Here is a 12,716-nt window from a genome sequence, read left to right on the forward strand (position 1 = left end):
TTTTTTAAATGGCCTGTTTATCATCCAGAGAAGGTCAAAGTCTGAGCGGGCAGCTGGTTCCTGTTTGGGGTTATTTTTCACTCATTGTATGTGTATAACCTGCGAGTCTCGACAATCCTTCCCCCTCCCCTCGTCACATGTTGTTAGATCCACCTTTGCTCTGTGATGTAATAGCGCGCCTTGTTGGGATGCACTTCCCTTCAGAGAGCGATTAGTATTCCGTCTGTTTCTTCTATTCAATGTCTTTTTATGGACTTGAGCAATTTACACCGAGCATAGGATGGAAATAATGTATCAGTAGATGTTCCCTTCATGGTGAGCCAATCAGCTGGACGTGGAATGTAAATCTTGACTTTTCCTATAAAACTTGAGCCGGACCTCTTCTCTTCTGATTCCAGGGTCCTCCTATTGGTGGTCCTCAACCTGTGTAACCTCAGGACCCACATTTTATCATTAAAGGAGAGCTATGGGGTTAAGGTTTTTCCCCATATTTCTCCTTAGGGTAACGGGAGGACACAAACTAGCGTCCTCCCGTCACCCTAGGCTCAGTATACCGCGAGCTGTAGCAGCTCGCGGTATACGAGGCGCTGAAGCGGATCCCGACAATTGTGCCGGGATCCGCCCAGCTGCGGGAGTGACAGCTGGCTCTGCCTATCTAGAGGCAGAGCCAGCTGTACCCGCCCCCTCCCCGTCTGTTCCGCCAGTCAGCGCTGGCGGATCGGAGCGGGGAGGGGGGAATCCATCCCCTCCCCTGTCACGGCAGAGAGCTGTGACAGGATCGAGAGGTGAGCGAACGCCGGTATGTGTTCGCTCACCTCCCGATCTGCTGAGCCGACCTGTGACAGTCTCATTGTCACAGGTCTGCTAGAACTATGAGGTGAGTGAAAAGCAATCACCTCATAGTTCTTTAAGTCGTGACCCAGGTCGCACCACACTGTAACGCACGGTATTGTGGCGCTGTGCGTCCCGGTGCGGGTCATCGTACTGTGAGTGGGAGGTGCATTTGGGGTGCCATTCAAATGAATATCATAACGAACCTGCCACACCAGAATGGGCAGTAGGTGCGATTGTGTGGTAATCGCATGGGACTGGTTGAAAACAGGCAAAATACACATTTCCATGCAAGTCAATGGTGACTGTTCACACCTGTCGCGTGAAAAGATGCAGGAGCTATTTTCAGGCGGATGCCGCGCGGTTTTGGTCCCATAGACCTCTCTATGAAAGGAGAAATGTGTTTTTAAAAGCAAAAACAAATCGTGCGATGTTTTTATGTTAGACTGTTCATGGTCACACTGAGGGCTAGCTCACACCACAAACAGTGCGTTAGGGCACGATTTGGTGCCGGAACGCGCTGGATCGCATCCCTGCGTTCAGGGACGGGGGGGCCTTAGGGGCAGCAGAGAGTAAATCCGGCCCTGTCCCCATAGACACGCTGAAAATCTGTGACCCGTCTCTGCCTCTTGCAGCCTTTCATACCACCAGCAATGTCATCCATTTTCTATGGGCTCTTTATAGAACCAATATTGACTTTGGTCAGCTGACACATTGACCAATACTGGATTGTGGCCTATGCCTGATACGTAGGAATTGATTGATTACTATTGGTGATTGCAGTGTGCCTGTGCAGTCTGAGGTCAGTATGTGGTCCGGAACTAATAAGGTTGTCTATGCTTTCCCCGACACTAATCCCGATTTCACGTATCTTCCCCGTTGTGGATAAATAGACCATTCATCTACAGAGAAGGAGCCGCTCCGCCTTCCAGAGGGATTTGTATGTGTATATCCAGTCCTGAGATTTACACAGTAGAGCCTGGTGGGCCACCTGATCCTTTTTCTATTGCAGTCAAGTAATACAGCACGGCCCCCAGGCTGTGATTGTTGAAGGAACGTCGGGCTGAAGTGCTTATCCCTCTGCTAGCTTCTCCTGCCAGCGTGCTGCTTATGCATTGCATTTTTCATGCATCAGAACCTGACTACAGCCCCCCCCCCCCCCTTAGTCTGAGTGATATAAAAGTCTGCAAACGGGTCACATTCAGATACTTGCATCCTAATGACTTTTGTATTGTGTTTTATAACCAATCTATGACTTCATTCTTTGCCTGAAGGGACATTTTCCTGCAGATTTCTTTCCATGATCGTCTTCCTGTGTGTACATTGCGCACCCTGAGGGGGAGGCGAGGTGACACCATTATACCCACCTTGTTCCGTCTTGTATATCTTTGTGTTTCCTCCGGTGCTGGTTGCGCATTCAGAGATTACCCGATGTCTATAATTATCATGGTTCCCTCTGTACGATGATGCCGTCCCTTTAATTGCCTCTCATTGTACAGTTTGACCTTATTGATTTAACCCCGTACTGCTTAGTCAAGCACAAGTTGTTGTTTTCCTGCAGGTGGATGCGATACTTGCGTGATGCGTTCTCTATATTCCCTGCGTTTATGGGGAGACGACCATTGCAAACAAGACTTCGGGAAGAGATGTCTATTAACCACTTGCTGTCTGGAACAATTTCTTATTATTTGCACACTAATGATAAAATTTGAATTGTTGGCTGGAAAACAGCTTCAGACCCCAAACAAGGATCTATGTTCTGGAAGCAGAGGCCCCGTAGAATAATAAGATGCCAGTTGCAGTTTCTTATGTCGTACGGTACTTGTGCAAATGTTTATCAAGCCCGTATTTTTAGGATAAAATGCACAAAAATTACATTTAGGGCACAGAAACGGAATATAATACCCAATTAAATAGATGTCAAACGCAGGTCACTACATTGCATGGTTTGTGTGTCCTCCATTGCACTCTACTGTACACTACGTTGGGGTCTCCTTCACAATGAATGGCAATGCACCGCGCATAGAGCCGGTGGGTTGGCATGCCTTGCGGGAAGTGTGAATGGGCCCCAATAGTTTTGGGTGGAGGTCTGGGTTTGGGCCGACCTGCTCACCATAGCAGAAGAAAAACATTACATCCAGATAGATGTCCAGCATATCGGCAGCAGCTGCAGAAAAGGACGATGACGCCCAGCACAGGCCGTAGGAGGGACGGCATGAATAATCTGTTAGATGCCATTCCAGCGCCTGGCCGTCCACTGCGAGGAAGAGTCAAGTGGATGAATCATTGTCCCCTCCGGCCAGCAATGATTAGGTGGCCTTGGGGGTGTTTGTTCTCCTAATGGGCTTGTGGTGACAGAAGGATTGTGTCCCCTGGGGCTAGAACATGGCAGGCCGCTCTCTCACTGTACACGGTGTCGCTTCTCAGGGAGCTCTATACAATGCAGCTGTCGCTCTGCTAAAGAGGACCTGCCTAAATACACTGCTGTCCGCTCCACTGCAATCCTATTATTTTTACAAACTCCAAACTACACTTCTTTTTACACACAGTGAAGCTCCATTCACATATAGTGTTTGCATTTCTCGCGCAGTTTTCCGTGCGGAAGATCGGCAACACAACCGCTAAAATCTTTCACCCACATGGATTCCGCTCGTTTGCGACCATTGGGCTCCATTCATCACAGACGCGGAGCTGCTGTAAACGGAAAAATCAATGCACTTTTATGTGCATTGTTCAAACTTTTGCGGCGGCCGTGCAGTATGCAAAATAGTACAAGCGCAATTTTGACAGATTCTGCACGTTCGCAGCTATATAAAAGCCGCAAACTAGCGGAATCCGTGCGGGCGAAAGGTTTTAGAGTTTGGGTTGCCGCACGCTCTTCCGCACGAAACAAACGCTATATGTGAATTGAGACTTGTTTAGCCTCGAACGTGCGGAATCCGTCCCAATTTAAGGCCTCGTTCACACCATCATCAGTGCATTCCGGCCCAATTGTGGTCGGAACCTACTGGTTCACATTGCGGCCGACACAGTTTGTCTTGGGGTGGGAGGAGGCGTGGCAGTGCACTGAAGTGAATTGCACCGCAGCCATGCGATCGGCCACATCCGGAACGCAAGGCACATCCATGCCTGCGGTCCAGTCCGGTCAGACAAAATGCTGCAAGCACTATTTTTTTCTGACCAGACCACAGGCATTGAATAGAAAAAGAGATTGAAGACTTTGTGTACTCAATCACTTTTTCTAGTTTAAAAGGGAAATATCAGGGGTCTGTTTTAGATCCCTAATATTTCCCCAAAGCCCCTAAAGTAAAAAAATAAAAAATATTTAAATCAAAATAAATATTTAAAAAAATTAAAACATTTATAAAAAAATAAAAAATATATTTTTTTAAAATGTGAAAGTTAAAATTAAAAAAAACATTTTCGGTTTTGGCTTCGGAGATATATATATATTTATTTTTGATTTTGAAATTTTTATTTTGGTGCACCTCTAATTCGTTGCTCTGATAATTATTTGCTACCTACAATGCCTGTCCAAAAAGTCCATCTTGGATTTAGCTAAGCGAATGGGTCAGAGCCTTCTATTGGATAATAGGTCTAGGTTCAGCAATGTTCTGTGCCCAAAAAATGAGGTCATCTGCCTACCTGAATATACTGAATGACCAGGTTTTTCCATCAATGGAGTTTTAATTCCCTGATGGCACATTGGGCATAATTCAAGATGACAATGTCAGGATTTATCGGGCTCAGATTATGAAAGAGTGGGTCAGGGAGCATGAGACATCATTGTCACACATGGATTGGACACCACAGAGTCCACACCTCAACCCCATTGAGAATCTTTGGGATGTGCTGGAGAAGACTTTACACAGAGGTCCGACTCTCCATCATCACTACAAGATCTTGGTGAGAAATGAATGCAGCTCTGGAGGGACAAAGCAACGAAAAAACCAATACCGGCGCCTCCGGCTGCAAAACGGGTCAGCTGTAACGATTAATGGAACACAACAGAGGCAGCTCCCACCGGTCAAAAAGACCATCGATCTGGGAAACAAAGGACAAAACAGAGCGCCTCCATAGTGTAAAAACGTAATTTATTAGTACGACACACAACTGGAATTGTACTTACAAAAAAGTCGGTGGTTAAAAGCATGTAAAAGTCGATGAAACGCGTAGACCTTTTGAACTCACAGGGGCAGAGGACTCTGATGTGATACATCCCTTCAGACTCCCGTTGTTAGAGATTTCAAGTTCCATCGACTTTTACATGCTTTTAACCACCGACTTTTTTGTAAGTACAATTCCAGTTGTGTGTCATACTAATAAATTACATTTTTACACTATGGAGGCGCTCTGTTTTGTCCTTTGTTTCCCAACTCTGGAGGGACATAAATGTTGTGACATTGCATCGGTTATGGAAATGATGCCATGGCAAATGCGTGCCGCAATCAGAGCTAAAGGCGATCCATCGGAATATCAGAGTGTGTGACTTTTGTTCCGGCCAGGCAGTGTATATTGTATTTTATATACAGCATATATTTTATGTACATTCCTGCCCTGCGTGCCGCTCTTCTTCCTGCACCCCTTGGGGCACCTCACAAGTACAAGTTTGTTGTCTGGCTTCTCCTGGAGCTGTCAGAAGGGATGTTTGATGGGGCATCCTGTCCACACACGTAGATGCTACATTCCACCATCCGGGGCTGTGTGTGCTTACGGCTTGCTGCTTTCAAGGTAAAAGAGAAATTGGGGATTTCAGGAGACAAACGTAATTGTGTCACCCGATTAAACATCTGCAGTAACAAGGCTGTCGCTGATCTCCTGCATCCAGTGCTTGCTCACCGTTCTAAAGATAAGTGTGCTGCCCACGTGTTCCCAGCATAGCTATTTAAGGATCGGCTCACCCAGAACTGATATTCCAGTTTTTAGATAGCGCCCGGCTTCTTGAATTGCTCACAGGCTTGTATTAGTATAAGCCATGGGACTCTGATCCCGAGATCTCTGCACCTTTAAAGCTGAACTCTGGGCACAAAAGCTTTCATTTTTAAATGTATTCCGCAATAGCTGCAGAGGATATAAGTCAACTGTGTGTGCACCACATGCCTTTGGAAACCCATTTATTACCTTGCAAAAGTAGCAGTGACATCACAATGCTGCATATAGCCTAGATAGGAGAGTTGTGGAAGGGACGCAGCAGGCCCCACCCACTACAGACCACCTGCAGAAAGCTCCAGGAAGGGGTGGAGACAAGACCAGTCACCCTGTACAAAGAGAGAGAGCCTCTGTGAAGGAGCTTCCTGTAATAAAGTAACTGCTACTTTCTCTTATTGTGCAGGGTGACTGGTCCTGTCTCTGCCCCCTCCTGTAATAAAGGACGGTCACTGCTGCTCTCTCTCCTTGTGCAGGGTGACTGGTCTGGTCTCCCCCCTCCTGTAATAAAGACCGCTCACTGCTGCTCTCTCTCCTTGTGCAGGGTGACTGGTGTGGTCTCCGCCCCTCCTGTAATAAAGAACGGTGACTGCTGCTCTCTCCCCTTGTGCAGGGTGACTGGTCTGGTCTCCGCCCCCTCCTGTAATAAAGAACAGTAACTGCTGCTCTCTCCTTGTGCAGGGTGACTGGTCTTGTCTCCACCCCCTGGTTAATTATGTTGTGACAAATTAAAGAATGGTGTGTATTTCGATTTTCTTCATTTAGCCCATTCGGAGTTAGAGTATTAAGTTTATAAGGTAAACCTTCCAATGCCTCAGACTGGTGCGGCAAACGCCTTTCCTTTATAAATAATGGAAGTGTGCCATTCTGCCATGGTGGCACAGTCACTGGCCACACGGTGGCATCATGTTGTATGTTTATAATTCATCCTTCAAGAGGATAAGAATGTTCGGATTGCAGGCATGTGACGCGTAGTCATTCTTGTAGCACTTGGCCCACAGTCCTGTAACCTTTAGAGGTGCCACATTCTGGGACTTCAAAGTAAGTGGCCCCTTCAAAGCCTAAGAATTATTATATAGGATCTAAGAATTAAAGTGTATCAAAATCCAAGAAGAAAAATGTTATATATTGCAGATCACCAGTCACTAGATGTGGTGTCTGCATTAGGCTCCATTCACACATGAGCGGTTTTCTGCGAGTACGAAACTGCACGTCCTGCAAAATAGTCCAATAACGATTCTATGGGCAGATTCCATGCGTTCCGGTTATAGTAATAGCCACAAACACGCGGAATCAGCACGTTTTGTTAGCATTTGCGCAATTTCGTTCCATAGAGAAATGCTACCGCTATGTGTGGATGGAACCCCAAGTTCTCATGTTTTAGGTTTTTAGTTTTTCCCTTTTTTTTTCTCCTGCTGACCATGCCGGTTGCACACTTCCTGTCTTAAGGTGGCCATACACCTTACGATTATCGTACGAAACTTTTCATCCGATGATCGAACCGTTGTACGATGGTCGTATGGCGGCCCCATCTCGAATTGCGCATGAGCAGTGTTAATCGTACGACTTTTGACCGACGGAAACGCCACCAACCTTGCGAAAATCGTACAATCGACCGAAGTTTTCTAACATGCAGGAAAGACAAAAGTCGTACGATTGTACAGTACTGGCGGTTGCACACTACCCATACACCCTAGTTCTCTTGTTTTAGGTTTTTAGTTTTTTCCCTTTTTTTTTTTTTTTCTTTCTTTTTTTTCCGCCTGGTGACCATGCCGGTTACACACTTCTGTCTTAAGGTGGCCATACACCTTACGGTTATCGTACAAAACTTTTCGTCCGATGATCGAACCGTCTGAAGTTTTCTAACATGCAGGAAAGACAAAAGTCGTACGATTGTACTGTACTGGCGGTTGCACACTACCCATACACCTTCGATTGTCGTACGAATAGTCGAGCGCATACGATTATCGTACGATCGTAAGGTGTATGGGCAGCTTTAGGGCTTGTTCACACAGACAACCGCATAGCTGCTGGTGTGCGCGTGCCCGGACAGTAACAATGTGTTTGAACCGCATCGCAATGGTGTTCTATCTCTCTATCTGTTTTCGGGCCAGGCTCATGACCCGCTTTACTTGTTTTTTTATTTTATTTATCATAATAATCATATAATATACTTATAATTTACGCAGCACTTTACATAGTGCACATTCACATCAGTCCCTACCCTCAAGGAGCTTACATTCTAAGGTCCCTATCTCACATACATACATAGGAGGGACAATTTAGACAGGAGCCAATTTACCTTGCAGCATGTCTTTGGATTGTGGGAGGAAACGCACACAAGCACAGGGAGGACATGCAAGCTCCTGGCAGATAGTCCTGGCCGGGATTTTCTTTGCCTTTCTTTGGTTGCAGCTGGTCCTATTGATATGCGTTTCCATTGCCATTTAAAGAAGGTTACACACGGCCTTTTGCTGCATTTTGCATTTAAATACATGTGTTTCGGCAGCATATTGTTAAGACAGAAAAGGCAATAACCCCCCTCTACACATATTCTTAGACTCAATTTAAGTAGGGTACACATAGAATTTTGGCCGGTTCCTCTGGACCTGGCCAAAATTCGTACAGTGGGTGCCGCTGTCGGTTCCCTTCCCTCTTGCATCTCTCGATCAGCTGATCAAACAAGCAGGTTGAAAATGTCTTGGCCGAACAGAGCCAAGAACAACTGCTAGCTCTGTCCGGGGACCCTGCCGGTGGCCACTGTCGGAATACAATGCAAACAGCACGGGATTTCTCCCTCACTCATAAGCATGGATAAAGGAATCTGTCCTTTTTTTTTTTCTTCCAGCCCGCTGGTTGAACGAAAAAAATAGCCTCATGTATCCCCGAATTTAGTCTCTCTGGGCCTACCCAACCACTGCAACGGTTAACCACTAATTTTTGCCTAGTGGGGTTCTATAATGCAGTTTTACTTACCTGATCCCTGATGGCCGGTGCTCACCTCTCTCCCATTCTGCTCGTGGACTGTTCCTCTGTGTCCTCGCGTGTAAAGCCCGCGGACATTGGCATGCAGTGTGCAAGAGCTTGAGTAGCTGAGCGTGGCAAGATGATGCACCATCTTCAGCCAATCGGCTCAAGCGTATCAACTCGATAGCATTCGAGTCCTGACGCATGGGTTTACACGTGTGATCTGATTGGCTGAAGATGACATTTTAATCTCGGCACGCTCAGCTACATGAGCTGACGCGCCGGAGAGAAAATTGCAAGAGACACTGCACGCGAAGGTCCGCACGCCGAAGCTTCTCTTTCCTACACGCTGCTTCCCGTGCACTGTGTCATGGGCTTAATGCAGGGCTATGGAACATGCATTGTACATGATGATGCCAGGGGGCCTCCGAATGCCCGAGCACAGAGGTTGCGGGTGCCTATCTTGGAAAGGGGGGGAGAGGAAGAGGTTGCGGGTGCCTATCTTGGAAAGGGGGGGAGAGGAAGAGGTTGCGGGTGCCTATCTTGGAGCTGGCATGGATTATGTAAAAACCAAAAGTGCTTTACAGCGGTCCCCTAGACATAAACAAGCCTTTAACCCTTGCAGCGCAAAGGTAGCCCCACTGCAAGGGTAGGTTGTGTTGGGTTGTTTTGTTTTTTTTTCCAGTTTTTTTTTATTTTTTATTGGCAAGTCATGTTCCTGTATACAGCATGGCAGAGGTGACTTGTAGATCTCTGGCAGAGTTTTTTGCTCAGCCTTGGCCCCAGCAGAGTGTATGTCATTCTTCACTGCCTTGGGAGGTGGTTAATTGCCTGGGGGGAGGGGGCTGTTCTGTCTTCAGGTGTGGGAGGGGCAGGATTTGTTCCTTTTGAAGCTGAGAACAAGCAGAAGGATACAATTACTTACCCCCTTCTGCTTCTAGACAAAAGTAAGTTTTCCTGACTGTGCTGCACTCGGCTTATACAACTTTTCCGAAGAAGGACGGTCCTGCACCCTGGCTGCTCCTCATGAGGTGAGTGGACAGCAGAGCTGACACTCGGGGACTGGACATCATGGGCTGGCATCTGCATACAATCCCCCTCTCTCTTATACACCGGGCAGCATAGGGTTAGGACTTCTATAGCAGCTGATTATTGCTTGTTCCAATGCCAGGAATGCAAAGCATCATTTGGGGTGGCTGGAGGGCTCGCTGATGTCATGATGGCCACAAAGTAAACCCGGCTTTATCCACCCATTGCGGATTTCTTAATCTTTTCTCTGCTCTTTATTCTTTTGCCTCTTTGTATCTGTTTCTTACTGTATCAGGTTTTATATCTGTTGTATGTAGTACAGGGGTGCAAAATTAATATGGAATTCAGGAGCCAGCAGGATTTTTTTTGGGAGCAAACTCCATTCACACCAACTAGAGCAAACCTCAAAAGTTAGGCACCAGCTGTCATTTTTTTCTCAGGGCTGGTGCAGACTTGGGCGATCCTGGCACCGTGCACCGCCTCATTGATTTCATTGGGGGTTACATCCGCACAGCAATCTCTGAGAAACCCCTATACCCTTTTCCCGCGACACGCACTGCACTTTGTTTCCGACTGCAATTGCCAGGCGGAATCCGGAATCCGCACAATCTGCCTGGCGCGACTGGTGTGCCATTAGAAAATATTGGCACCATTAGCAGTGGTGTGCGACTCTGCGACCGTTCCGCACGGTCACGAATCGCCCAGGTATGAACCGTCCCTAAGGAGCATTGGCGACCTGGCTCCTGGGATTTGTACCACATCCTGCACTGATGTAGTATATTTATTATATAGCGTCGACAATTTACACAGGGCTTTACGTACTGCACCTTCACATCAGTCCCTGTCCTGGGGAGCTTACAATCTAAGGTCCCTATCTCACATACATACAAGAGGCTAATTTAGACAGGAGACCATTAGGTCTCGTTCACACCTAGGCGTATTGCATATGCGCGACCGTCGCGTGTTTTTTAACTGCGATTCGCGAAGGCTACTTGGCTGTATCCCAATGGAAACACACAACAAAACGGCCCAAAGTAGTACCTGTACCTTTTCAGGCGTGGGCCGTTTTGTAGCGCGTTAGGGACGGGCGGAAATACGCCAAGGTGGGAACGAGATCATTTAATACAATGGGATTTATATTTTTGAGCGTTTTGTAGAGCGTTCGGCGGGCGTAGAACGCGCTACAAAACGTTCAGGTGTGAACGCGGGCTTAACCTTCCAGCGTGTCTTAGGCGTTTATTTTTATTTGTTGATATATCCTGTGTGTTATATGTGCCGTGTGCCTCTGGCTCTTGAGGAACTACTGCGTGCCAGGAAATTGTTGTCCTTGTACAAGTGGAGCCAAAACTTTTTATAGCTGTTCTACTGAAGAAAGTCACCTCTGTGTTCTGGTAAACGTGCTGAGAATTCCAAAGTTTTACAGGTGTCCCCGGAAGAGGAATAAAAGGGAAATCTTCCAACGATGGGGGTCATCTGCTTCGTTGAGGGCTGTCTAAAAGGGGATTTCCCTTCGCTTTGGAAAGATTCCCTCTTACTCCTATTATGAGATTTATATTGAGCTGCCTATAGATGGGGTGGGGTTCGGGTGAGTCGCACATTGTAATTGTTTATTACACGGCTGTAAATGTAGAGGAGATTCAGTGCATCCTATTGAGTGATCAAGTGGCAAAACAGATTCTGAGGGGGGGGTGGGGGGGGGTAAAATATCTCTCGGAGAGGTAAGGGGATTGGATGTGAGAGATCATGGATAGAGATCAGTAAATCATATGCCCTCGAGGGGCTCACATTCTAAGGTCCCTATATCTCACATGCTAGGGCCAGTTACCTACCAGTATATCTTTGGAGTGTAGGGGGGAAACTCACGCACCCACAGGAAGAAACCCCATGCTGATAATGTCCGGGGTGAGATTGGAACCGAGGACCCCGTTTGCTCCACGGCAGGAAACACCTAAGCCCCTGTGCTGCCATGAAGGGGCCTTTAGCACTCCCCTGAACTGTTAGCATTCTTTCATACAGAAGATCATTTTGTATTGGGTGTCTAGTCGTTTTGATTAGTTTTAGTCCTCATTCACACGAGAAACGGGCAGACCGTACAGATCCGTGCTGCGTACACGGCCGTATCGGGCAGCTCCTGGCAAGGACAGGTGCTGAGTGTGATTTATACGCAGCAACCTGCTCTTCTCTATGGGACTAGGTGGTCGGTACGTCGGTGCCGGTGTCCATACTCGTACGCTGATGGGATGGATCCTGTCTGCGTCCGAGCAGGGACACCCGCAACCGTACGGACGTGCAGGTCGGGTGAGCGTACTGTAGCGTATGGCCGCGTACTCCCATAGAGATGAACAGGTTGCTGCATACAAATCACACGCAGCACCTGTCCTTCCCGGGAGCGACCGATACGGCTGTGGCGCGGATCTGTACGGGCCGCCCGTTTCTCGTGTAAATGAGGGCTAAAACTGACAAAACATTGTTTTACTGTGAGGGAAAAACGTGAGTTCTATAAACCGCCTTTTCTCTGGACATTTAAGTATGAGAGATCTCTAATAGGAATTATCATTTCTACAGGTAAACTTTTTAAAGTCACTTTTTTATTGAAAACGCCTTCTTGTATCTGTGAATAGTTTTAGGCTTTTCATACCAGTTCAGAGGACATTTTTGTTTTAAGTAATGAAATAGTAACATGATTTGATTACTTAAAATGACCTTTAAACCGACCATACACACCTTACATTTTATTTCCTTCCTTTTTTTTTTTTTTTTTTTACTCAATTTCTCCCATAAATGGAGGCATCTCCCCTGCCGGTTATTGTATGCTCATAGCGGTTACATGCAGCGGTCAGAAATCCGAACAGTGACCTCAGTTGATGGGCTACAGCCAGTGTTCAACCGATAATTTTCCACCCAGCTCTGGTGCCGGCCACCCATGGATTGAATTTTGGGCAGAATTGGATCCGTGTATCGCA

At 46.9% G+C, this 12,716-nt stretch overlaps 1 protein-coding gene across 2 annotated transcripts in view; it reads left to right on the plus strand.

Moving 5' to 3' along the window:
* Nucleotides 1-12,716, plus strand: part of LARGE2 (LARGE xylosyl- and glucuronyltransferase 2) — a 53,244-nt gene that overhangs the window by 12,287 nt on the left and 28,241 nt on the right. Inside the window, exon 1 of one of the 2 annotated variants that reach the window (XM_018554527.1) lies at nt 10,660-10,671. The exons of the other annotated variant lie outside the window; for it this stretch is intronic. The gene's annotated coding sequence lies outside the window, so the exon portion shown is untranslated. Of the gene's footprint in view, nt 1-10,659; nt 10,672-12,716 lie in introns of those variants that run through there. 2 annotated transcript variants of the gene reach the window in all.

Source organism: Nanorana parkeri, unplaced genomic scaffold (assembly GCF_000935625.1).
Source record: "Nanorana parkeri isolate BGI_ZX_2015 unplaced genomic scaffold, ASM93562v1 scaffold163, whole genome shotgun sequence".
Taxonomy (NCBI): domain Eukaryota; kingdom Metazoa; phylum Chordata; class Amphibia; order Anura; family Dicroglossidae; genus Nanorana; species Nanorana parkeri.